The sequence below is a fragment of the Typopeltis vanoorti genome, chromosome 10 (genome assembly GCF_054136105.1).
Source record: "Typopeltis vanoorti isolate ZY-2024b chromosome 10, IOZ_Tvanoo_1.0, whole genome shotgun sequence".
NCBI classification, from domain to species: domain Eukaryota; kingdom Metazoa; phylum Arthropoda; class Arachnida; order Uropygi; family Thelyphonidae; genus Typopeltis; species Typopeltis vanoorti.
In genome coordinates this window covers 67,082,600-67,109,551 of record NC_143558.1, presented here as the reverse complement: position 1 = coordinate 67,109,551, position 26,952 = coordinate 67,082,600, and the positions used below count along the sequence as shown (strand labels likewise).

Here is a 26,952-nt window from a genome sequence, read left to right as displayed (position 1 = left end):
CATGAAAGATTGTAAACCTACAGTACATTATACCGTTGGTGAGCTAAGGAATTTTTTTTGTCTGTTTTTTATATTTTATGTATATTTTATTTATTTTTTTACATAATTCGGAAATCCTGCTCTAGAAACCAAACACGAAATTTTTTAAGCCACTTAGGGCCTCAAATAAGTGGGAAGATGGTCTCACGCCGGGCGATAAAATACATCTTCCACCTACAGACAAACATTCATGCCTATGATGGGATTCGAACTTGCAGCCTATTGACTAGCGTAAATAGCATGTCCTTCAGTAGTTCTATCAACAACAATAAATACAACATATGTATTTATCGTACACTAACCTGATGGATCTTGGGGGTTTTCACTCCCATATGAAGAAACTCAACAGATTTTAGTGAATCGCTAAATCTACTGTTGGTGCATACGAGTTGTTGCCGAATGAATGGCTCCGTTCGTAAAGCAGTCAGATAGCGGTAATTGGAAACGATCTGAATTCAAGTTTCCAGTTAATGTGTGAATATTATTTATTAGGAATAGACTTTTCGTCCTCCATTTTGAAGCCTTAATTCGTGAACATGAATACTAGAAACTGAAAACGAGCACAGGATGTTTTACTCAACGGCTGACTTACAGTTGACGTGAACGTGAAACTTGCATCATTCCACTCGCTACACATGCGCGGTATGCCAAACTTTTGAAATGATCCTTGTGTGTGTATATATATATATACACAAGTGTGTGTGTGTGTGTGTATATATATATACACACACGTAACGTTGATTTGAGTGATGTATTTTTTTCTTTGCTCAGCTTATCTAAGTCGTTTGCTTCAGTAGCATTTACTTAATATTAATATTGCATGGGTTGCTGTTTTTTTCAGTTCTCCAACAGCGATGACACACAGTTCGAAGCAAAATAGGAGGAAATACCAGTTATAAATGCAACGTTTTGCAACAGGAAATGCCTGTGGGTTCACATTCTTCGAATAAAACTTCCTTAATATGTCTTTCAGAAAAAGCTCCTTTCAAGTTTTTGTTTTCATGTTGAGCAGTCCAAATATTCATTCTTCCATTAATCTAGTAGGTCTTTAGCATTTAAAAGGTTTACGTTGTGCAGTTGTAAATATTTCGTTTAACCAGTATGCAGGCAGCTATTTAAAATATTCCAGTAGTCATTTAGATTCAATAATTTCCGCAGTTAGAAATTTCGTGACCCGAAAGTTAGCCGAAGAGGCCCAGTCAGTGCCGTGTTACTCATCCAATGATTAGGAACCATTGATTGAAATGATTTGTTGGACACTACTGGAGACACTTAAATATTTCCACTATTTATGGTTTTCTGCTAAATTCATACCAGTGCTTATGAGTAGATCCATTGCACTCAAATTTCGTATTCTTTGCTATTTCCCGCTTAAGTTATGACAGTGCTATTTACATCGCGAAAATAATTAGAAAATTGATAAAACGTGTATTGTGGCGACGACCTTTACCTAGCACACCAAGTCGCGTGCAGTAAAGAAAGTATCGATTTGGTTATGGAATCATTTTAACTGCGAAGTAGGTCAATGCCTTTGTTTGCCGGGGTACCTGCTTCTGGGAGGAGCGTGGGAAGTCCTAAGGCGTGGCGACATTGCTATCATAATACATTAGTCGTACATCTGCGGTACCAGCTACAACCTTCCTCGATTATGCCGAAGCGAGCCTGTACTTGACGATGAATAACACTCTCACCTGCGCTGTCTCCAGGATAAATCGGACACACGTGCAGAAAGGGCTTGAAAATAGTTCTAGTGGTTGGAATAATGGAGTCTGTGCACTTTACTCTTGTTTTAAAATTATGTCACGATGCTTACTATAACAATACGCAGACAATCATTATTTTGTTGCTTCATCCTGAAATTGTGAAATAATTTTTCTTTCTTTACAAAAGTTAGAAAACGCACCCAAAATAAAATATTTTGTTAACATTATAGCATTGATAAATTGGAATATTGGTAATCATTGGAGAGTTGATACCACCACTTATCTCCCGAAATCTTTTCATTGTCCGAGGGTCGACGTTTCCAATGTGGAATTAAACTCAGGTAATAATATAAACTTAATATAAAGTGTAAACTTCACTTTTTCGTCCAAGACCTTTTGTACGCTTAACATTTCTATGCAATAACAATAGATAATCTGTTACTAAAATAAGAGGCAACAAGCTTCATCGGCGAAGTAAAATTATTCAAAATGAAGTGGATATTGAATACCACATTATTTCTTAGCCGAATAAGAAACTCAAAGATAGGAGATTTAATCTAAGAATTTCATGCCGAATATAGAAAACTATGTATAAATATAAAGATCGGCGAATCCAAGCGTAAGCCAACACCTGGTAGTGCAATGCTGGGCGACTCGTAGTAAAGGTGGAGTAAGCTCCGATCACTGTTCTTAGTATTTTCTCATAATGTAAAACACAGCTCCTAGGAGATGTCTTATTGTTCTACATTATGAGAGAGGGTCACTACCCAGACCGGTTTCGACCTTTGTTGAGGTCTCATCAGGGAGTAGGTAGACCTAGATGTAATACTAAGGTTTCAATGGTCAGAACATATCTTTACTGTACGAGTTGCCAAAAAAAGGTGCACGAATACAATTACTAAAATAAGAGCCAACAGGTTTCACTTAATCACTTTTGAATAATTTTACTTCGCCGATGTGAAGCCTGTAGGCTTTTATTTTAGTAATTATATTCGTGCACCTTTTTTGGCAACTCATACAGTAAAGATATAAGTTCTGGCCATTGAAACCTTAGTATTACATCTAGGTCTACCTACTCACTGATTAGATCTCAAAAAAGGTCGAAACCGGTCTGGGTAGTGACCTTCTCTCATAATGTAGAACAATAAGACATCTCCTAGGAGCTGTATTTTACATTATGGGAAACTAAGAACAGTGATCGGAGCTTACTCCACCTTTACTACGAGTCTCTCAGCATTGCACTACCAGGTGTTGGCTTACGCTTGGACTCGCCAATCTTTATATTTATATATAGTTTTCTATATTCGGCATGAAACTCTTAGATTGGATCTCCTATCTTTGAGTTTCTTATTCGGCTAAGAAATAATGTGGTATTCAATATCCACTTAATTTTGGATAGATAATCTGGTTTTGTTGTATTACTGAAAACGTCAAAATAGGCAACAGATGATTAACAATAATAATAATAAAAAACACTACGGTACGTAAACTGATCCAATGGAGACAGTTAATTATACACGGATTGTTGGTGTTTTTATAATGAATATTCTCATATTGATTGAGAATTTTGTATATAATTCAGTTTCTTGTAAAAACATTTAATTTTATCTAGAGTGGGTAGTCTTCGCTGAAAAGCGCTTATTCACTGTGTTTGTTTTTTTAAACCATTGTGTCCCCAGTAGATAGGGACACAATTCCTTTCTACAACTTAACAGTAATTCATTTTTAATCTGATATTTTCACTATTAATCCTTGAAAAATCTAAACACATGCATCTAGGACACTCATTATTCACTTCGCTTGGTTGGTTCTTTATGTATTTAGCATGTTATGAAGTACTTGAAGGATCTTGAGTATGTATGTCCTATATCTACTACGCTGAGGTCAAAGTTACCTAAGTGTGCGACTATATTAAAAATATTTTTATGTTAATTTGCAGTGTGTATAGATATTACTTGCTTTTGAGACAGACCACGAAAATTAATACAGCCGCATGTAACATCACTTGTCTATAAGTAACTTATCTTACTCAGGAAGAGATAAGATAGCAGCCTTTGGCAAAATCAGGCATATTTGTTCGTTTGGATTTGAATTTGAATTATTGTATCTTGGGAAATCTAGCCATGTCTAGTTATTGAAGTTCTCAGTTTTCCTGGAATCAATTCTTCCTTCTTATTTCACAGACTACTACTCTCACTCTCCACCTTTCCTTATGAACACACTTCTTCCGGCTGCAACCACTAGCTAAAGTTCCCCTCCACTTGCGTGCGTGACCTAACATTGTTATGAAGTCGCTATTGCTTCCGTTATGTACATGTTTATGAGCTGGGTAGTGGCATGTGTACTGTTTATATTGCGAAATTCTGTTATCTTCATCTCAGTATGTATGCATTTAGTAGTAAATGCATATTGAAGCCGTCCTCCAGTTCTGTAGCAGTTTGTCTTGAGTTTGATTAAGAGTACTGTACTTGCTATTAATGGTAAATATCAATTATTGATAAATACGAAGGTCAGCTGAATGGGTAGGAACTGTAGTAAATGTGTCCTTAGAGCACATGCCTTTTACAGACAGAGCACACGGATGGTCCACTCTTAGTTGAATTAGCTAAGCCGCTAGATATTTTGTGGAGTTCCTGTTAACGTCTTTCCTGAATTTAGGAATCAAGGCACTCACCGAAATTCATTAAATTAAATAGTAAAACGTGCTGAGCATAATGTACAGTGAGAAGAAGAAGAAGAAGAAAAAAAAAAGCTACCGATATCAACATAAAGAATCTGAGGGAGAGTGTATTTATTATGTATTTGTATGATGGCTCAATTTGGTTTGTTTATCGTACGAGCTAAAAACCCTTATAGAAATGCATCCTAGACATGTTTCGAACCCAGATCTTTTTAACTATTAAGTGTTGTTGCTACTTGATGCACTACAGAGAACAAAAAAAACCATGTCCACTTATCGTGCGATTAGCACTGTTGGTTTTTATTACTGCATAGAAATCTGGTATCACTGTTCCAGGTTCATATGTTAAGAATTTTTATGACGTTTGTAATTAGCCCTACTGAAATAATTTCTCATAATTATCATAACGCCGTGATTCGATATAAAAAGTTATCACCATTGTGTACCCTTAATGACAGTTTAACTATGTCGGCAATACATTCTCAAATCTTTGGATATACCTTTCGCTAATTTCCTGTCTGTAGTTTGAAATTTTTTCTACCTTTAGGATAATAATATTAGGAAAATGTTCTAATACATACACACACTGAATTGAGAGTTCTGCAGGCCCATTAACAGCACTAGGAGCTCAACTTAAATTAAATTCTCGTGGGCTCACTCGTACTCATTTTCACCAAACTCTTGATATATCCTAATCTCAAATTAATTAATTTTTAAAATTAATTTTAATAAGTTTTAATTACCATAGTTTTAGATAACGTAGTACATCTGCGACATTTGATCAGATTTATTTTGCAAAATGACTTAGTTACAAAATATTCTTTTTAAAATAATTCCTTAATAATTCGATGTCCCAAACATCTGTCTGGACTGCTTTTGTGGTTGATGTTGTTCTGTTTGCGATATATTATAATTTATTGTATGTTTATTATATTATAATAAAAGAGGTTGGCATATTGATCCTAAGCTTTAGGACGTTTTCATTATCTGCTATGTAGTCGCAGCGTTGATCAACTTGTACTGTACAAGCTTTATTGCAACTCGATGATGACGGAAAGAGGCTCATACGACTTCTGGTTATATATGCACTTAAAATTGAATAACAAGATAAGTAATTGGCATTTTTCATTTACAATCTGAAAGGTCTGAACTAGTCAATCTTTAACGATTTAAAAAGCGATCTCATCGCTATTACAATTTCACACTAGAACTAAGAAACTAGGAGGAAAAAATAACCGAAGGCTGAATCTAGGAAAAACAGTTGCTTAGAAGAAGAATAGCTTATTGATTTTCTTATACTTGGAAAAAATAGTAATAAGTATGTGCGTGTTGAAATATATCATTCGCTAAGACAAAACTAATTATTGACATTTGGATCATTGTATTTTTTTTTTTTTTTTTTGAGATTGTTGATAAATTGAAATCGTATAACATTAAAAAAAATTATTGAATAACCCTCCGATTATGGTCCGAAATCTAACAATGAACGAGTGCTCAAGTTCGCATAGCATAGTTATAAATAAATATGATTTGGTCTCGAGAAGGAGGGTTTCCCGATTATCTAACTCTTCTTAGTACACTCAAGATGTACTAAAATGTAGGTTTATGGGGAGAGTATTCGAAAAAAAAAAAAAAATAGCCTCCAGATAAATTTTAAATCTTTAAGAGATAAGCAAACCGATGGGAATTTAATTGCCATGCGTTTCATAATCATACATAATATAATAGTTATCCACAGGAATAATCAAAGTGAAGACTACCCCCATCCCACTAAATTTTTTTTACCACCACATATTCATATTAATTACAAAGCATACCCTTCAAATCAATCTTACTTTATAATTTATTAATATATTTTACCAATATTGAACTATAAAGTAAGGTTTGCTTATCTCTTAGCGCATTTTAAATTTTCTGGAGGCTCTCTCTCTTGCGCATACCCTCCCCCATAAACCTTCGTTTTAGTACGCTATGAGTTAGATATATGGGAAGCCCCTTCTACAGACCAAATCATATTATTCAAGCCATTTCAGATCTTCAATAACTACTAGACCAACCCAGGTCTGTTCTTTCTGAAATCTGCATTAAGAACATCAAAGGCTTGTTACAGATTAGACTGTATATGGATCGACGAATATTATTAACAACGCAGTGCATAAAACACTCTGTTTTATTCATATAATGTTGATAGGCCACGTGTATATGCCATCCACATAGATGGTATATACATGTAGCCCAAGTGCCCTTTGTTTTGGAATAATGAGTTTATCAAGGTTGGTTGAAATTTAAGGTGTTAATTAAACTTAATATTTTTTTTTATATCACAGTAAAAAAAAAAGTACAATGTCCAGTTCTGTTTACTCCACCCCCTCCTCTCAACAGAGTTTTTTTTTTTTTTTTTTTGTGCATTCAGAAGAAATGACTTCATTATTATTATTGCTATTATTATTATTGCACGGGCACCTCCATAGAGTCATAAGACTCATCGTGGAAGATTCAAACTATCGACGCAATATTTGTCGTATCTATCCTAGAAACCATTAACAGACAAAGCACTTACAACTGACTTTGGCAACCTATTCCATTCATTCACCACTCTCCAAGCGAAAAATCTAATCCTCACGCTCTTGCCAACCACTCTTATCCAACTTCCAGGAATGACCTCTTGTTCTAATTCCTCTAGCCAAGTGTCGAAACAATTTCCCCTTCATCAAACCTATAAAATCCTTTAAGTAACTTAAATCCTCAATCTGTCCTCATAGGGAGCATTCCACGGACCACTCCTCTCTTATCCCAAAATCAGCGTCTTGGTCACTCACTTCTGGTTCATCTCCATCCAGTGGTGAGCTATGGAAATTTTAACAAAGGGCTCGCATCGTCGAGCAAAAAAAAAAAAAAAAAAAAAAAAAAAAGAAAGCCGTATTTCACACCAAAACTTTTATTAATACAGCTTGTGTACAAATTCCAATCAAACAAAAAGGACAATCAACCTCTAAAGGCTATCATTTTTAAACAAATATTTCATGATCTAAACATGAAATATTTGCACACAGTCAACTGTGTTAATTTATCCTGCATAAGAAAAACATTTTTTAACTATCAAAATATAAGAATGAAATCTTTTATAATCTTTCATAAAAGATTTGATTGGCTACTGGTTTTACCATACAATTGGCTACCAGAAGGGAGAAGGGTAAAGATAGCGCATACGCTTATTTTATTTTCAAATTTGGGCACATTCGTTATAGAGGAGTTGAAACAATTATTCCAAATAATCTATACACTGTCGAATAGACTAATTTTTGTTAGGTTACCGTATGAGTTTGTCGCTTAATATGTTTCAAAAAAAAATTTTTTTTTTTGAAAAAATAAAGTAAAGAAGAATAAGGGGCTCGCAAATTGAAGAAAAATTTAACAAAGGGCTCGCGCGAGCCCCTTATAGCTCACCACTGTCTCCATCACTTCCTGATCCCATGAAACAGGTGACCAGACCTGATTGCGGATCCCAAGAGTGGGATCGGAAATATTCTATTAATCTATTTCGAAAGATTCGAATGCGATCAACATTTATGAAGTCTTTTCAACCGAGGACGATTTCATATTTTTCATAGGAAAGTGATTTTACTCCCAGAAACTGGGTTATTTCCTCCTGTGAAATGGGCAAAACACAAAGCCATGAGTCAAAGCATATGCATTATTGTCCTGAATATGTCAAAACAGCCAGCCAGGCTTAAATTTTTTCATCCTAACCATTTATGCATACATCACGATATAATTGATAATGATATTAATTTTGGTAAATAAAATGATGCTTGATTTTACTTGATTTATTTAGATCTGCATATGAAAAAAAAAAAACTACGTGATCCTAACCAGCTTCGCCTATCAGCAGTATTTATTATGCCAGAGTTCCATCGAATTAATCAAAATGTATTCTCTAAGGATTTAAAAAAAAAAAAAAAAAAAGAAGCTTATTGAATATAACGATTGTCTTGGCCAAGTATCGAAAGAAAGAACAAAATTCTGACATGCCAAATTCGTTTATTTGTGGAATGACAGACGTACTTATAATTAGGTAACTTGCCATAAGGTCGTACACAACACACTACCGGTTTAGAGAATCAGAATTACATTTTATGAAAGAATAATTATCAATAGTTTGTGAAAGGCATAAACCCTAGATATTGAATCCATTTTCATTTGGATATTTTCTCCTCCCCGTGTACCACGGATTATCACTTGAATTTGTGTTATTCTCTTACGACTAAATATTTTTCTTTTTTTAAGTAGTTTCCACAATGACTCTTTTCCCAAGAAAAATAGCTTTTGATATTGATATTGACCATTTTGAACCATGGTAAGTTTGTGAAACCTTCACCTTGATCTCTCAAATGCTCGGTTAGAATCGTGTCCCGGAACAGTTTCGTCATTTTAGGAATTGCCTTTTAATAAGTGACAACTGTTCAACCTTTTTTTTTTTAAGTTAAAAAAAAAAAAAAACGATATAAATAGCTGTTTTCTCGTTCTCCTTCGCTCTCTGATAGAACACAGCTGCATGCCATTAAAGTCGCAAAGAGCAGCATGAAAATTGCAGGGGGAGTGTGCATAGCGTGACTGTTACTTAGCTCGTCTGTCAGGATAATGGGAGTTTTGCCTTCTTCGAATATGGGAAATGAGCTAACCACCGCTTTCATTGTACAGCACTAAACGTTTATTCGGTAATATAATATTATTACCAAAGTTCATTTTTGCTGTCAAGTTTCATGATCTTCAAGATTCATTTCTGTGTAATGAAAAAAAGGAAATATTCTATTAAGTCTGGAGGACTAATAATAAACTTTTGGTTTCAGTCGCATGTATGTCTCCATTCTTCCGTGATTAGTATTATTAACTTGCTTATTAGTTTCAACAAGAATAAAGTTTTCAGTAATTTAATTACTCAGTAACCTCGCTTTTGGAATTTTTATTCCCTAATAGGAGTATTCAGTTATATTTATTAGTGTTGCCTATCGTTTCATGTCGTTTGACGAGAACATAGTTCCTGGGAATTAAAATTGGATTTCACACATTACAGAACTTTCATTAGTAGTATCACGGGTCACTTCATGGGTGTCCAGTGCGTCACGCGATAATAAGTTAATCGTTTCCGGTTTCTAAAGAATTTTTTTCAAGATTTTCAGTTTTCATTGGCAGAAATTCAAGCAGATGGCTAATGTGTTAGGCATGTTAATTTATAAACAAGATATGATAAATATAGGCAACACACTTTGGCGTTGGAATATCTCTTTAATGGCGGCGTATGCAGAATTAAAATTGAAATGGACTGAAGTTTGAAGTTTTAATGTGTGCGTGTAGAGTTTTGAAAATAATGTCCACTTAAATTGCCACTATTGGGAAACACGCTCGGCATTTTTTTTTTTTTTTAAGTATTCAAAATATAACCACCGAATGATTGTGTTATGTGCCTGTAATATATTTCTGTTGAATGTATTACCAAATAAGTTGGACGTACGTATTAACTGCATTCCTTCAAGATGATTATAGTTGGACTATGACGATACTTTGTTTCATAAGCTGTGTACTGTAAATATATAATTAAATCAATTTAATGACAAGAAGCCGAGAGATAGAAAAATACTATTTATTATTTGAGCGCACAACTAGTTTCCTCTTCTTAAAAGACTTCATTGGGTGCATAACATGAAAAGAGAAATACAAAAAATATACATTACAAGAGGCAGCAGCTATAAATTAACTTGCAAACGTATTGCTAACATTTGAAGGTGTTCTGGATGCCATTGGGCACGTCACGCGAGCATGATCTCGTGTACACCAAAGCTCGATAGCTGAAGAGTGACAATCCAATAGGTTATAGCTAAGGTTGGTATTAAGATGGACCGGATTGAGCACAGTTTCTGCTGGTTCCACAATTCTTCTCTCCAGATCATCGTAGCATCTAAAAACGTTTCCTGTTTTGTTCCAGATCACTGGATGAGTGACAGAATCTTCATTGTTAGGTTAAGCAGCATTAAGAACGCGATTAGATAGTGCGCTGGCTCCAATCCTGCAGTACGTGATGTCTTATGTTCTTCCATACGCGACTCAATGGATTTCTCCGTCTGACCAAAATAGGGCACATTGCAGTTACACCAAAGATGTTAAACTCGTGGATACTTTAGGCAGTCATGTTTCAGCTTTGGTGTACCGAGTAAGAAACGGAGTTTGGATAGAGAGGTTAAAGAAATGTGGATTTTAAATTTCTTCAGAATTTTAGCTCATCTTGGTGAAACAGAGAACTTTTACATCATGACTATTTTCATTATGATGAGTAGGTGGATTAAATAGCAGCTTACGAACAGTCAAATTTAGTATTTTGTGAAAAGGTTGTAAGAAGGAATTGTAGTTCTTTGGTGATCTCTTCTTCACTGAGGAGAGAGCGAGCACGTTTACCTAATGTAGAAATGATGCCAAGTTTTTGAGGCTAATAATGATGAGATTGCGCTTGAAAATATCTGTTGGCATGTGTGGGTTTTCTATTAATCGAGATCTTCAGTTTGTGACACACGAGTGAGTTTGACATTCAAGAACGGGAAAGAACCGTTAACTTCCAATTCCGAGGTAAATTGTATTCTTGGATGTTGATTGTTGAGATGGTTCAGAAACTCTTTTAAAGAATCTGGTCCATAGTTCTAAATTAGGAAAACATCATTAATATACCTTTTCCATAATCTTGGCTTTCTAAATATAAATAATTTGCTAATATAGGTGATAATGAGTTGCCTGTGTATAAGCCTCTTATATATATATATATAAGAATTGGATTGACTGACAAGGTAGGAATTTTTCGTTTTGTCTCTTGTTTATTGTTGATCTTATTTTTAATGGACGTAATGTACCAGCCAGTGGCGTAGGATCGCCATGCCATTCGGGCAGGTGCCCTTTTTTTTTATCTTTAAAAAAAAAAAAAAAAAAGGCGCATAGCGCTTCTGGTAGCTCCCAGGGAATGTTGAGCAACAATTTTGAGTATTTATTTAGTATATATATATATAATCGTTTTTGTGTGCTGCATTTCACTCATACTTGAAAGAAAAGTAGAAATAGAAAAATACTATTTATTATTTGAGCGCACAACTAGTTTCCTCTTCTTAAAAGACTTCATTGGGTGCATAACATGAAAAGAGAAATACAAAAAATATACAAAAATATTATTTTTGTTTGTTTGTGTAACTATCGTAGTTGGAAGAACTCCTTGGTTGGAAAGACGGGCGATCTTTTTTAGGAAGTTTTTAAATGGAAAAGAGTTGGGCAATTTCTTTACAAAATGGTATTGTGTTAATTACATGTGTGCAAGAAAACACACGCAGTCAAGCTTCTGGTTTAAGTTGCCTTATAATCAATAACTCTGAATGAGAAAGTAATTATATTGCAAAAGTTACATTAGGATTTGTTGGTATTCTTTCTATTGGATGCTGAAGCAACACTCACATGAGTCAACTGCTCTTACCTCCAAAATAACATAGTTCCATTAATTCTGCACACTCCCACTGTACTCGTCACTGCAGCTGTTTGGTATCGATACACTGCCACCATAGGAAATAGTCACGCAATAATTATGCAGCTGTTTCCATCGTGATGTTTATTTTAAAGCTTCAACAGTCCATTACAGTCGATGTTTTGTGGACAGTTGGATTCGATCTAATGACTGCGATGTTTTGAGGGTGCTGGTTTCATGGCTGCTAAAACGCTATGTTGGGTTTAAGGGGGGGGGGAGGCTAAGTTTCTATTTAAAAAACATCTCAGGCTCTGTTCATTCTATTTATCTGAAAGATTCGACTAGCATAAAAAGTCTAGGGAACTTACTGATTTGTCAGTAATTCTGTGTCTGTTGACCAGGACTATCTATCAGATCACACGTTGATATACGTATGTTCAAATAGATATCAACGTATGATATACTTTGATATACGTATGTTCAGATAGATAATTTCTGCGGATGCCTTGCTGAATAATTGCATCTGGAATTTGATTGACTCTCTTATGATTGTGATAATTGAAGATACTATCTGGAGTGAACATCACCTCGTCCTTGAAAAGCACGATCATCAGCGTCAATATACCAATCGACGCTGATGATTGTTTGGCGAGAGTGCCTATATTCATTTTCAACGGAGAAAGAAGATTTTTATGCACGAACTTCCATACATCTGTGTGGGAGATGCCGCTGCAATCCTTCATGTGCCAGGGGGTGGATTCTGTGTTAGACCGAGTATGTTCTTTTCTGTTACTGGTACTCTGAGGGTTCTTCGTCCGACCTACACCTCTTAGTACAGAAATTTCTTATTCTATTTCTTAGTACAGAAAACCATACTACGTTGAATATCTGAGGGTATGGAATTTGAAGTCGACCCACCTCATGTGCATTTCGGTTGGTGCATCCGTAGTCTTCTTGAGTAATCGCTGCAACAAATTTGGTATGCGAAAGCAACCATAAAAAAGGGTATAAACAATGAAAATAGGCAGGTAAATGTAAAACAGCTGCATTGTTGGTAATTAACTTAGAACCATTAACATCTATTTACTCAATTTTTATTGAGGATCCACCGGTAGAATATGGACGGCTGGTACAGTGAGGAATCAATTGAATAAATTTATGCAAATTAGAGGTAGAAATCGGACAAAACACTTAAAGTAGCAGTATATACTGTGTTAGCAGTTTCTTACAACTCACTCTTTTGAGGAACTGCACAATACACAGGCAAAATCTGAGATCGGCTCACTAACAAATGAATTTGAAAAAAAAAAAAAAAAAAACTTAATTAGGTAATTTGTAGAGCTCTCATAGAATGCTGCACATTTCTTGAGGATATATGTTAAGAAATGATGACACACATTCTGTTTGCCAAACTTGAGGCGTTGATTCCTTGAGTGATTTTAAGTGTAAAAAAATGTTTATATAAACATAAGTTCCAGCAAGCGTTTGTTCTCGTAGCTTATAAAAGTGTGCGATGACTCGACCATATTTAACCTTGTGCTTTTACTGAAAAAGATGCTGCCTAAGTTTTCAAACTGCCGATATGATTTACGGTTTTTGTGACGCCAACGCGAGAGCTGCTGCTGTTGTGGAAGAGTGGTGGCATTTCCCGATTAGATTTTATTGATATATATTGACGTTTGCAGAACCTTACATCATTTGGTGTTGTATCTGAATGTGATGTTAATCACTATCTCCAAAACTTGCTTCGAATATACTATGCATTATCCCGAAATAAATCTGAATTTGTAGTTTGGAGGTGCTAAATTAATGCAAGACGAATAGCACCTTCGAGAGGCAAATCATGAGCATCTATGCCTTGGGGTTCTCTTAAAACCTGATGTTTCAGGTTATTCATGAAGTGACGTGTACTCGAGCCAGTGAACAATACTCGTGGTAAGCATTTTATGGACTAGGAAAACTGATTACGCAATAGTTGAAACGAATTTATGGCGCAAGTATATGGAAAATGTATCGCACGAACAACCAATCAATGCGATACGCGTTCAACGTTCGTCCCAGTAGAAAGGGGAGGGGGAGTTGGGAGGACATATCTAATTTTTTGCTAAATGTGTTGCCTAGCCTTTTGACGGATGTTTCTTTATTGACACAACGGAATATTATGATACAACTTTGCCATATTTTTTACATTAGGTTTTTTGATTATTTGACCCACTATTATTCGAAACATCGAACTGGTTGAGGAGGTTCTCTGGCCAGCCAGATATTCTGAACCTAACTGTTCAGAACGTTAACTGTGGTTACATGAAAGCGATAATAGAGAGAGAGAGAGAGGCATTCTATTGAATAATCGGAAAACACATTCGACATGACCGTCCATAGAACGGAAGGATTATTACGATGAGCAAAACTGTCAATGGGGACGGTAGACAAAATTCGAGCAACTATTATAAGAACTTTATAACTTTCATTAAACCTTCGATTTTATTATTAAAAAATATACTATTTTTAAAATTTTGTAATTTCTAATTCTCCAATAAACGTTTAACTAGATAATCTGCTGTCTTACTTGGTGTGTTTGTCCCAGGATAGACTAGATGAGAAAGTCAACCCAAAAAGAGAAAACGGATCCTTGTTAGTGAGCAGATATTGTCAAAAGTGAGGGAGAGAGTAAAGCATGGCTTTTTTTTCCGGGAAATGAGACAGGATTACGTTTTGGTAGCATAAAATTCACTAGGTTATCCTCGTTTGATAATGACAAGATCAGTTTTTAAGGCATTAGCTGAAGATCTTAACTTATGAATTACCTGAGCACTATAAGGGTTTGAAAATGAACAAGAGGAATGGAGAGCGTTGTGATAAGCAGGTTGTGAATAGTACTGGAGCTGTGGATATCAGAGAGAGGAGATCGTTGATGTATAGGAGGAAAAGTGTACGTGAAAGCATAGATTCCTGAATCACGCCAGCATTGATTGAAAAATTGACGAAAGAAAATGATCCGCAATGGACGTTGGGTGAGGAAGCAGGCAGTCCATTCACAAAGGAGGGGGGAAATTCCAAAAGATGGTAGCTTGGCAGGAAGGCCTCAATGCTAGAGTCGATCCAATGCTTTGGAAATATCAAGAGCAACTGCATAAGTTTCTTCAAAATTTTTCATGTCTTGTGTCCAAAGGTAGGCGAGGATGAATAGGAGTTCTGCTGTGGAACGAGAATGATGGAATCCATATTGGTAATCGCTAAGCAGGTCACAGGATGATAGATTGATAGTTGACTTTTTATTTCCTTTTTTGGAACAGTCTGGATAAAAGCTTGCTTCTAAGCTGTAGGATAGATGCCACAGGAGTATGACGCTTGAAGAGATATAATGCTTTTAATACAACTGGAGGAATATCATCAGGGCTCCTGAGTCTTTTTATGATATCCTTCTGGTGAAATTTCAGAGGAGGCATGCTGTGAACAGTTGGTGGAATAGTGGATGGGGGAGGTTTGTTGTTATATATATGAGTTGGAAGAAAATGCTGATACAAAGAGATATCCTAAAGCCTTATCTTTAGGATAAGTTACCATTGTACCATCAGGATGCAGAAGAAGTGGAAACGTGGAAGAACAGAAGTTACATCTCAAATCATGGCGAGTGACCAGAAGGCTTGACTGCTATTTGAACAGTAAATAAACTTAGTGCACTTGGTCCTTACAAAGTCAGCTTTAGATTTGTTGGTGATTTTTGCAGTTGTTACGAGCTGTAATATAAACTGAGTAAGTTTTGACTTGAGCCATTGAACATATGCTGAATTTTTGGCCTGGACTGCTTTGGCACAGTTGCTTAAGAACTTCGGTCTGGACAGAGGTCGAGGGTTTTGAGTGGAGTGAAGAATTAAAGCACTCATCCCAGCGAGAATAATATTTGTTACTAGACAGAGCAGGTGCTAGAATCAGAATAAAAATACATTGGCGTTATACAGAAGTAGCAGGATTTTTTAAATCCGTAACTAGTTACTTCCTGGGGAACACACAGTTTGTAGACCAAAATACACATGTATATTGAGTATGAGAGGTGTGGCTTTCCCCGATTGTCATAAGAAAATATATGTTTAAAAAAAAAAAAAAAAAAAGAGTCAAGTACTGAGACAGAAGTTGAATCAAAATTTAGAAACAGTTGCTTGGCTGGCACTTTTGTCTTCATTGAATTTCAGAGGACATGTAAAATTTTCTCTGATATTCGAGCATTATAACAGTAATGACAATATCGCTTAAAAATATAATTAAAAAAAAATTGTCAGGTAAGTAGCAGCTTTCAAATTGCAGCCAAATTCATGCTTTAGCAGAATTTGAACAGCAGACAAACTGTTCAAATTCTGCGGAAAGCAATGTCCTCTCTTCCTTGTGTTTGACGAACCATTATATATATTTTCTAATACATTGTCTTGCATGCTAGCAAGCCAGTCTTACTAATAAATTCAAATTGATTCTTAGTATTACATTCTATCATACTTTTAATTGTTCAGAGTGTATACGGAAACCACCCAAACGTAGTCAGTTTGCCAATGGACAAATAGTGTGAATATGTGAAGAAACTGGATCATCGTCTTTACATGAAGAATGAGAAAAATTCTCAGGAAGCTTAAGCAATATCCAGAAACAACTGTGTGCCAAGTTTGGACGGAATCAATTGAATGGTAGGACCTATAAAGTGTCTGGGACGAAAGTGACTCTCTCCTACAATTATCCCTTTCATTTTTGCTAGATAAAGCTGAAAATCTAAGGTTAGCATAAACAGTGTAAGTAACAAGACAGTTCTAAATTTCTTCCAAAATGGTTAAACAATGCGAGCAGTGTATATTATAGCTGTTTATGGAAGAGAAGGAATTTGCAACAAAAAAAAAAAAAAAAAAAAAGCGACGCTTTTTGCCCGTTTTTGCTGTTTGTTCTTTTAATTAATGAATTGGATTTAACGCCTCAGATAAGGTTAGGCAGTGTTCAGTTCATCCTTCGAATGAATGGTAGATAGTTTTTTTTAGGCCCCAAATACAATTGCTTTATACTGGAAACAACTCATCAAATAGGGAAACTCAAAAAACGCATAGTTTAAAATCGTTCATCTAAGAAACCATTACAGTTGACCATTGAAGAACGCTGGTTTGAACTGCGCGGATCCACTTATACGCGGTTTTTTATGAATAAATGCATTGAAAAATTTTGGGAGATTTGAGACAATTTAAAAAAAAAAAAATTCTCGCAGTGTCGAACCGCGTAAGAAATATCGAAAAAATTAAGAAAAAGTTAGGTATGTCATGAATGCTTAAAATATATGTAGATACTAGTCTATTTTATCATTTACTACCATAAAGTACACACAAATCTATTTATAAAAAGTTAAAATTTATCAAAACTTACGCACACAAATACCAGACCGTACATGACCATTTACAGTCGAGAGAAATGTAAAAAACATAAAGATGCAGTGTTAAATCATAACTGCGTAAAATTAATTAGTTAATTAGCATAAAATAAATTTTATAACAATTCACTCATTAGTGTATAGGCTGGACTACAACGAAGCAATCGTATCGATTGCACTGGGCTACCATAAAGCAATCATATTGCTGCTGCTTTGTTATCAATGCATGAATCCTTATACTGTACCTGTAAATAAATATGAATAATTTCTTTTTCACGTTATCTTTTAATTTTTGATGTCTAGTGTCAGTAATACGTATAATCTACAGTGTTTTATATCATATAAGATAATATTGATGTAGGTACTGACAGACATGCGATTCATCTTGGAAACAAACGATGTAAACTGACGGTATCGATAAATACAGTACTCGAAATGTATTTTAACTTCCTTATGATTTTATTTAATAGCATTTTCTGTTCGTTAGCTTACTTTATTGTAAGAATATAATATATATACATACATACCATATAAAATATGTATTAATAGACTGTTTATGTTATCGGAAAGGCTTCCGGTCAATCAACAGTAATCTATTAGTAATTAAGTTTTTGGGGAATCAAAAGTTATACGAGCCTCCATATCTCAGTCCATATGGACGAAGACCTGGGTCGATTTCCGTCAATGACGTGAGGAACCTTTATCTGGTCTCTTTCGATGAAAGATGAGTTAGCTGGTGTCTCATACTGTTTTTTTTTTTTTTTTCTTCACCCGGAAACTCGGGTTTTTCGTCCCCCAGAACAGGCAAACCGGCCCTGTGAACACACGCATCTACAGATATTGGACACACCGGCTAGGTGTAGGGTTGAACACCTTATACCGAATACGGTTGCAAGAATACTTACCTCGACACCGTAAAAGGTAGAAGAGGAGGATTAAGAGAGAAAGAACAAAAGTTATACGCGGAGTTTCGAACAACGCGGGGTCGGCACCCCGTACTCCCGCGTTATTCAAGGGTCAACTGTATTTGTACTGTTTTCTAGGAGCATGAAAATCCTTAATCCAGATATTAAATACGTTTAGGAATTCTCTCATAGTGAAAAAATTAATTAGTAAACAGTTATATTAAGGTCGAGTGCGAATACTTGAATATGTACAGTTGCACTGAAAACTATTTATTGAAGAAATTTGCTTGAAAACAGCTGACGCAGTTGAATCTAAAAAAAAAAAAAGTCAAGCTTAGTTAGGTATCATTGTCAAAAAGCTGCTAGTTTCATAGTGCAGCCACGCGTGAATATATAATGATATTAAATTGTAATTTCATGCATTGCCTTGCTTCGCATATGAACCTTGAATTCATTCTTCTGACACACAGAAGCCGATTAAATATATTTTCATCTTTTCTAATACATTGTCTTGCATGCTAGCAAACCGGTCTTACTAATAAATTCAAATTGATCCTTAGTATTACATTCTATCATACTTTTAATTGTTCAGAGTGTATACGATGAACAGCTTCAAGTACGAGTAAATAATAACTTTGTCAAGTTATTGGGATAGTAATTTCTAATGGCGATAGTGATTATGGATAACTGAATAGTTATTTTCGTATGCTGCTACGATCGAATTTGGTTAAGCATTACCTCATAATCCTGTGGCTTCCTTTTTTTTTTTTTTGAGAGGGTTGCAACTGATTGATTACTAGGGAGAGATGACGCAAGGTGGTTTCCCGTTGTCTTCCTTGTTAAGCAGTACATTTCTGCATTAATCATAATTCAAAGTTTGGGATGACTTGAATGACCTTTTCCACGATCTTAATATGGTATTCATAAAACATGACCTTCTATAATTAAGGTAAACGAGTTCATCTACTGCTGACTCCCGCTGATCTTCTATGAGATTTCTATTCACCCGTAGAGTCAAGATAATGTCGGTTCGTCTCATGCGGAATTTTAAAAGATTGAATAGCCCAAATTTTTATTGCTATTATGTGGAAGAACTGATAAAACAGCAGCAGTTATTGCAATAGTGATCCGGGTGGTAGATCATCCCTCCCCAAGGAATCAAAACAAAAGAGGAAATTAAACCGTTCAGTCTTCGTTTAAATAATTAAAAGAAGCCTCTTCTTTTTATGTTTTTATGAAAAAGAAAAACTTAATGCAAATTAAATACTTGAAAGGTTATTGCTGAACAGCTTAAGCAAGAAAATTGAAGTATATCTCAGTTTTTCTCCTTAGTATGTCATCCCATCCCTTTCTTAAACTATAGTATGGAATCGCTCCTGAATTTTAGAGAGCAAAATGAATACGACAGAGAAGTGTATGCTGTAACTATATAGGGAGATTATTAAATAACAGTGGGTAATGAATTGCTAATTATCAGTAATTCACGATCCTTATTCATTTTGTGTTATTTGAGACGTAGAATTGACGTCAGGGAATTGTACAATAACCATTGAGGTGTGTAATTTACCCCCCCCCCCTAAGCTTTTATGTCAGCTAAAAGGTCTGAATATCCTCATTGAAAAGAATAAATTAATTAATAAAAAATTGCTAGTTGTCTTACTCATCCTTTCTGGTATCTCCAATACTTGATGCCTCGGGAAAGGGTGTTGTTTCAGCCTGCCTTCGTTCAGCCCTGTTGAAATGAATTTTCATTCTTTTGGTTTATTTACCTCACGCTTATTGAAAAGGTTCGCTTGTATTCTCGCATCATCAGTAGTGAAGATGGTTGCTAGGGGTAGGCGACTTGAAAGTGTTGGTTCCGCCCACACATTTTCGTTTCGAAACGGAAACCACCCAAACGTAGTCAGTTTGCCAATGGACAAATGGTGTGAATGTCTGAAGAAACTGGACCATCATCTTTACAAGAAGAATGAGAAATTTTAAATTCTAAGTATAGTATTATGTTGCTGACCTTCCTTATTTTGTACAAACCTGGAATATTAGTTGATGGTTTTGCGCCGTTTCTTATTTCATTACAATATTTCGTAAACAAAGCGACACTCACTATTTGCAGTGTGGCTATTCTGTATGTATATCGCACTTAATCGCTATGTATAAATTTCTTCAACCAACGTGAGTTTAGTACCGTAAACAGCATTTAACTGGATAATGGGCATTTGTTTCTGCGAGCCACGAGTTTAATTCGACGTTTGCAGATGGTCATTTTGTAACCTGCTGTTGATTTTTCTTGAGTGGGGGAAGTTTATGGGTAAAGTTAGACAGAGACTACAAAATAGACTTCCTTGTCACGGTGTTCCTTAATTTCGGGAAAACCAACTAATAATGTGTCCTGTCTGGCAAAACATGGATATACTAACTCTTAGTAACCTACATTCACAGTGTGAAAACTACACATGTTCTCTTCGGTTATGTTCATGTATTAGCATTTTTATTCTCGCGAATGCATTTACTCTCGTCGTTTGCTTTATTTAACCTGAGATAAAGTAATCTTTTTTTTTTTTTTACATTTACAGTGTTTTGAAATCCCATTCTGACAAGCTACAATCCTTTTAAATTGAGGGAATATATTGATGCATGTTATATCTTATTGAAAGTCGACTTTTGGACTTTTATGAACATTGTCCAAATTGCACTTGACGTCTACAAGGATTGCCAAGTTTGACGAACCATTTGAAATTGAGAGGTACTCAAAGCTAGTTTCGGCAACAGGAGGGCTGCAACTAACGGTCTTGGACATTGATTACGTATCTGGTTTATTAACCACCGGTATATTAAGTATACTGCGCGTCATTTAATTCTACCTTACAAATTATACATAAAATTAACCTTACATTAAGAGTATTAGATCCTTTCAGGCTTTCCTTTTCTCTAAATATGCATAGATTTCCACAAAGCAATGTCGGTATTTTAAATGCAGATATCTATTGCAAAAATTGAAATACAGTAATAGATATGATTGGGAGTTTGGAGTAAAGGGATGAAATGTTGAACTCCATGTTTTGCTGGACACACACACACACACACACAATATATATATCCAACTTGTAACTTAGTTATTGCCATGTGCCTCCCATTGAGATGGCTGGAAAATTGGCCTTTGTTCTTTATTTTAACCACCTATTCAGTGCATTTTTTTTTTTTTTTTGAAGTGATTATACCATTACTTCATTATGAAATTGATTTGTATATCATAAAGCACACAGAGTTCCCTCGCCCATTTGAACTGTCATTTCGATGTCTGCTAATTAGTGAGATGGACTCTCATACACACAAAATTCAAACCTATTTTTGATAACCTATTTTTTTTTTTTTTTTTAATAAATTTAAGATAAAGGAAAGTGTAAAATTGGGGAAAGGAAAATTATGTAACCTGAAACAGGCACACCGTGTTTAATATATTTTAATATAGTAATTTTAAATAGATAAATTTGCAATTTGTAAATTTGTTCTTAGTAAAGTGTGGGGGTAGTCGGATGAGGAGAATGATGCCAGTAGTTCAGCCTTATCCTTGGATGTGTGAGATGTGGAAATATGAACAGAATTGTGCTCAGTGACGAGGGACCAAAAGGTTCGGCTGCCATTGTGTTTATTTTACATCAGTTTTCCGAGTTCGGATAGCCCTTTTACCTCCATCTCCTTCTAACTCAGTCGCAGTTTGAATTTGTCTACGATACCAGGAACCTTTTTAAAGATTCCTGGTACTGTAGACAAATTCAAACTCATATATTGCAACGACTCCGGCGTGAGTCGATGAATTTAATGAAAATAGGGTTTAAGATGAACGTAAGTGGTATCCGTATGGTTCAGTTTTGGTCGGATCACATTTATTGGGTATATTAAATATTGAATAATTGGAATTGTTTTTGCCAAATATCGGCAAAAAAAAATCTGCACTGACTGGATGGAACTTAATGGAGTTTTATATTTATAATCTGTTAGAATTATCAGTCGGACTATTTGTTGTGACGCAGTTGAGCACAATTGCAAATACAGGTCAACGTTTCATAAATACGCTTTAACTTTCGACTCTCGTTGTATTTTTAACCAGCTCGATATAATTTTGAATCACATAAATTTGTCCTGCAATATGGTAATTAGGTTAACTGTTACAATTTGTTTTCATTTGAACCATTATCGTGGCAAAGTATACTGCACTACACTACACTACGCATGTCAAAAACGACTTGCGGTTCAGTTGTTGTGATGATAATAAATGGTTTAAAAGAATGCTATTGTGAAAATGCACTTTGTTTTTATGTTGTCTGTAATCATTTTCTTACTTGTTTACTGATAAACATCGCAGTTTGTTACCTTATATGTGCAACCAAACAAAAAAAAATGGTAATTGTTAATTGCAAAAGTGAGATTAACACGTGCAGTGGTTTCTCCCAGATATAGTGATGCATTTTTTTTTTAAACATAAACTTTTTTGTGTGATAATTTTTATGCATATATTTCATTTCAGATTAATCATCATGATCCTGAGGTGGTTAAGGAATAGATTTTGAAATGCTGCAAAGATGCATTTTGCTACAAATATAAATGCACAGGACCGAGAAATTGCTGATATTGAGCAGTACAGGAGCCAGTTTTGTGGACGGCACGATTGGTCACCTTGAAACCAGTGAATGGAATGTTTCCCTTGTTCTGCAGTAAGTTTTATTGCATGCTAGATCCTTCTTTTAGCTTAGGCGATCGTAATTCCTTATTACAAGTAACGTTCAGCCTTGATTACGTGTGCTGTACATCGCAAGCGTTGTGCCAACAGCCAACCTTCGTGTAACAAAAGATCTGATATTTTCCTTATTACCTTCCTTTAATAAACGCTACCTTTTTCATCCTTTTCACATTGCTTTTGATAGGATATCAAAATATTTGGTATAACTGCAGAGTGCCAGCTCCTCAGGAATTAGGGAAATTGGATGCAACAAATTTATTAGTTTACTTAATTATAGGTAGTGTAATCAACGTAGCTTAATTGACCTTTCCACATTGAATGGGTGAAATTACAAGTGATCATAACAGGATGTGAATAGCAGGAGGATTGCCTGCTATTCACTACAAATGCCACGACGCTGTATATCCTGTACAGTGGCGTAGGCAGCAGGAAATCCAAGAATTATTTTTCCCCATTCCTCTAAGATGAGTACATGTCTGCGCGTCAATCACTTAAACTATACTGCTCAAAACAATTAGGGGATATTTTGATTTTCTTGCAAATTATAAAATTATAAAAATAATTTACAAATATAACACAATTTGTAATAAATATCAATTATTTAAACAATATCTCATCAATTACACCCTCTCCATAAGTAAGAAATATTTATTCACGTATAAAGTGTACCCAATGGTTATAATTATTTGCAGAAATTTATAATTATCCGACAGAACCTAAAATATCCCCTAATTGTTTTGAGCAGTGGAGTATGATAGATAATTCCTAATTTTTGAGCAAATTTCGTCATTCGCTTGAAATTATTGTTGCTGTTTGATAGTGTGTACCTGTACAAAAGTAATGTATGTTTATCTTTTTGTCTCTCCTGACAGATTTTCAAATAACTAATATATATTTTTATTTTACAATTTACTTAAAAATTTAAAGTATAATTTACATATTTTGTTTCAATTTTGCAATAAATAAAAATGATGCATTTTTGCTCTGAAAGTATAAATACAGTACTGTATATGATGGCGTATAAGACGACTCTCATATACTACAGAAAACCCCTCGAAATCGTCTTATACGGCGAGTATAAAAAGGGAAGCTTAATTTCTTGGATGAACATTTTGGTATAGATAAACATTTAGGTAGTTACAATACATCGTTATATAAGAAAATAGGCAGTGTTTATAAACAAATCAGATTATTTTTTGTTACATGAATTTATTTAAAATATTACAATAGATGTAAATCTTAAAAAACAATTATTAACCTTAATTTTCTTCATCATCTGTTGAAAATAGTTCTTCGGATTCATTGTTTAAATGATTGGCATATGGATCCCAGTTCGAATCCGGTGAATTGATTTCGTTTTCATCGTCATCAGTGTCCCACAACAGATCATCTTCCTTACCATCCATAAGATTAGAGATACCACACTTTTTAAATGATTTTATTACCGTCTCAACTTTTACTTTATTCCATGATTTGATCACAAAATTGCACAACATATCAAGTGATGCGCGCATAGATCCACCGTTTGTAAATGATTTTTCACCAGTCAACATCCAATTATTCCACTCTTCTTGCATGTGATCTTTAAATGGTTTGTTCAAGTAGACGTCTAGTGGTTTCTATATAGAAGTTAAACCACCTGGTATAAGAACAACTTTTGTGTTTTTTTTTTTTTTCTAGAAGACTTTTAGTATTCTCAGTTAAATGACTACGAAACATATCCCATACTAATAAACTACGTTTCTTCATTATACCGCCTGGTCGCGTGTTCCACACATTATTTATCCATAATTTCACACCATTTTCGTCCATCCATTCTTTTTCGTGAAAATGTACAAAATCACCTGAACCTAGGAAATTTTATCATAGGTTTAGTTTTACGTTTGAAGGGTTTTAACTTGGTTCCATCATCCAAACATGACAACACAACCCTAAACCTTGTTTTTTCATGACAAGGTTTAGGGTTGTTTTTTCATGACCTGTACTTCGAACTAGCGCACTCTTATTACCTTTAGACTCCACTGTTTTATTATTTATCATATCAAAGCTCGTAGGAGTTTCATCCATATTTCCGATATTTAACAATAGAAATTTATGTTCTTGTCTCAAATGAATAATAAATTTATGGAAACTGGTAAGTTTGAAACTGTCAAGATCTGCTGGTAGTTTTTGAGCAATTTTCGTTTTTTGTCGTATTACCAGATTTTGTCTTTTCATAAAACGATTACACCATCCTGAAGCAGCTTGAAATTCTATACTTTTATCCGGATTCAATCTTGACCATTTTAGTGCATATACTCTAATCATATTTCTTGTAACAAGATACCCATTCTGCAACATGATTTTCTAGTTGTGGCCATCGGGTGATCTCCGTTCTCATCGCACATTTTTTTCTTTGGCAATTTTTTAAAAATATATTCTTTCTTCCTCCATTCTCTTACCATCTTCTCGGTTATGTCAAACTTTCTTACAGCAGCACAGTTATTAGTTTGCTTTGCCATTTCGATTACCCTTTTTTTTAAATCGAGCTTCATACTTTCTTCGTTTTGTTGCTGGTTCCATGATTTTAAATAACAATTTTAATAATCCTAAAATTTAAAAAAAAATGCAAAATTAATTAATTAAAATTGTGACTAATCACTTTTAATTAGGGTAATTCGCGTAAATAATAAATCTATGCTATGCAAAAAAAAAAATGGATATAACAATACCTAACGTTGCATTAATACAAGAAAGAAGAAATTGGGGGGAGGGTCTTATACAACCGCCATAAGCTTAAAACCGAAAAATAGCCTAAGTCGTCCTATACGCCGAAATACTGCATACGGTAGGTACTACATTCTCGGTGTGGTATTAGTTTTTGTGTGTGAGAGCGAGTGAATGACACACACAAAGAGAGAATCGCCTTGAAATGTGCAGATAGGATACATTCCTTTTGTTGCTAACTTACTGCAGATTTCATGTAATCCATAAAATTCGACATTTCCGAGATAGCCCGACCTTACGAATGAAAGTCTTCTTTGCCTATAAAAGCAATCATGTGGTCCTTTAGACAGTTTAATTAGTTTATCAGCACTCAGACGAGTGCTGAAACAAGTTATATTATTTGCACCTTTAGTACAAATTCAGTAAAAATACTACCATGTTACTCGTCTCTTGTTTTAATTTTATATATTATTTTTAAATTTTTTGTGCAAAAATTGATTTGTACAAGGAATGTTTAACGTCGCTGTTGATTCAGCCAACAGCGAGGAAAACTCATCAACAGAATATTCCTCAGAAACAGATAAAAACCCCCATGATGTAGTGAAATGTGAAAACCAGGCGGAAAATCCTCAAATAAAAAAAAATTAAAAAAATCGGATGCGTTTTTGTCAGGCATTTAGACTACTTTTCAGTGAACCAATATCATGGCCAACGTATTTTGAAAACCTGGTTCGTATGGACTCCAGAAAGGTCCAGTTAAAATCGTTACAGAGTCCAGGGAACATTTGTTGTGAGTATGGGAACTATGTTTTTTTTTTTTTTTTCAGTCAGAGATGTTAAACTTAGGTCGAATGTATTTATTTGTTAAATGCTTCGACATTTGAAAGCAAGAAAGACTTCATAATTCTAAAGAGTTGAGTAAGAATGTAATCGAGAGAACTCGGAAAAACCATTGAAGTTACTCCTTTTAACCATGCAGTAAAATTAAAGATCCCAAACAATGATAGGCGCTTTTCATCATTCTGTGTGAGACCATAGGAAGGCCCGGAATGGTTTGAAAAAAAAAATTGATAGAAAATAAAACAGACCAATTATAATTATTCAAATCATTTATTTCAATCAATATACTCTCCCTCAGCTTCGATACAGCGTTTGGCACGGTCAATTAATTCGTTAAATGAGTTTTTTATATTGGTTTTTGGGATACTGTTGAGGGTTGCGGTTACTGCCGCTTGAACATTTTCAATGGTGTCGTATCGCTTTCCTTTCATCGGCAAATGAAGTTGGTGGG

The 26,952-nt window shown here is 34.8% G+C and overlaps 1 protein-coding gene across 3 annotated transcripts in view; it reads left to right on the top strand.

Annotated features, from left to right (window-relative positions):
• The window catches only part of LOC150102479 (uncharacterized), a 547,971-nt gene that overhangs the window by 121,419 nt on the left and 399,600 nt on the right, over window positions 1–26,952 (top strand). For all 3 annotated transcript variants that reach the window (XM_090399126.1, XM_090399124.1, XM_090399125.1), the window contains one exon: window positions 22,743–22,929. The gene's annotated coding sequence lies outside the window, so the exon portion shown is untranslated. The remainder of the gene's footprint in view (window positions 1–22,742; window positions 22,930–26,952) is intronic.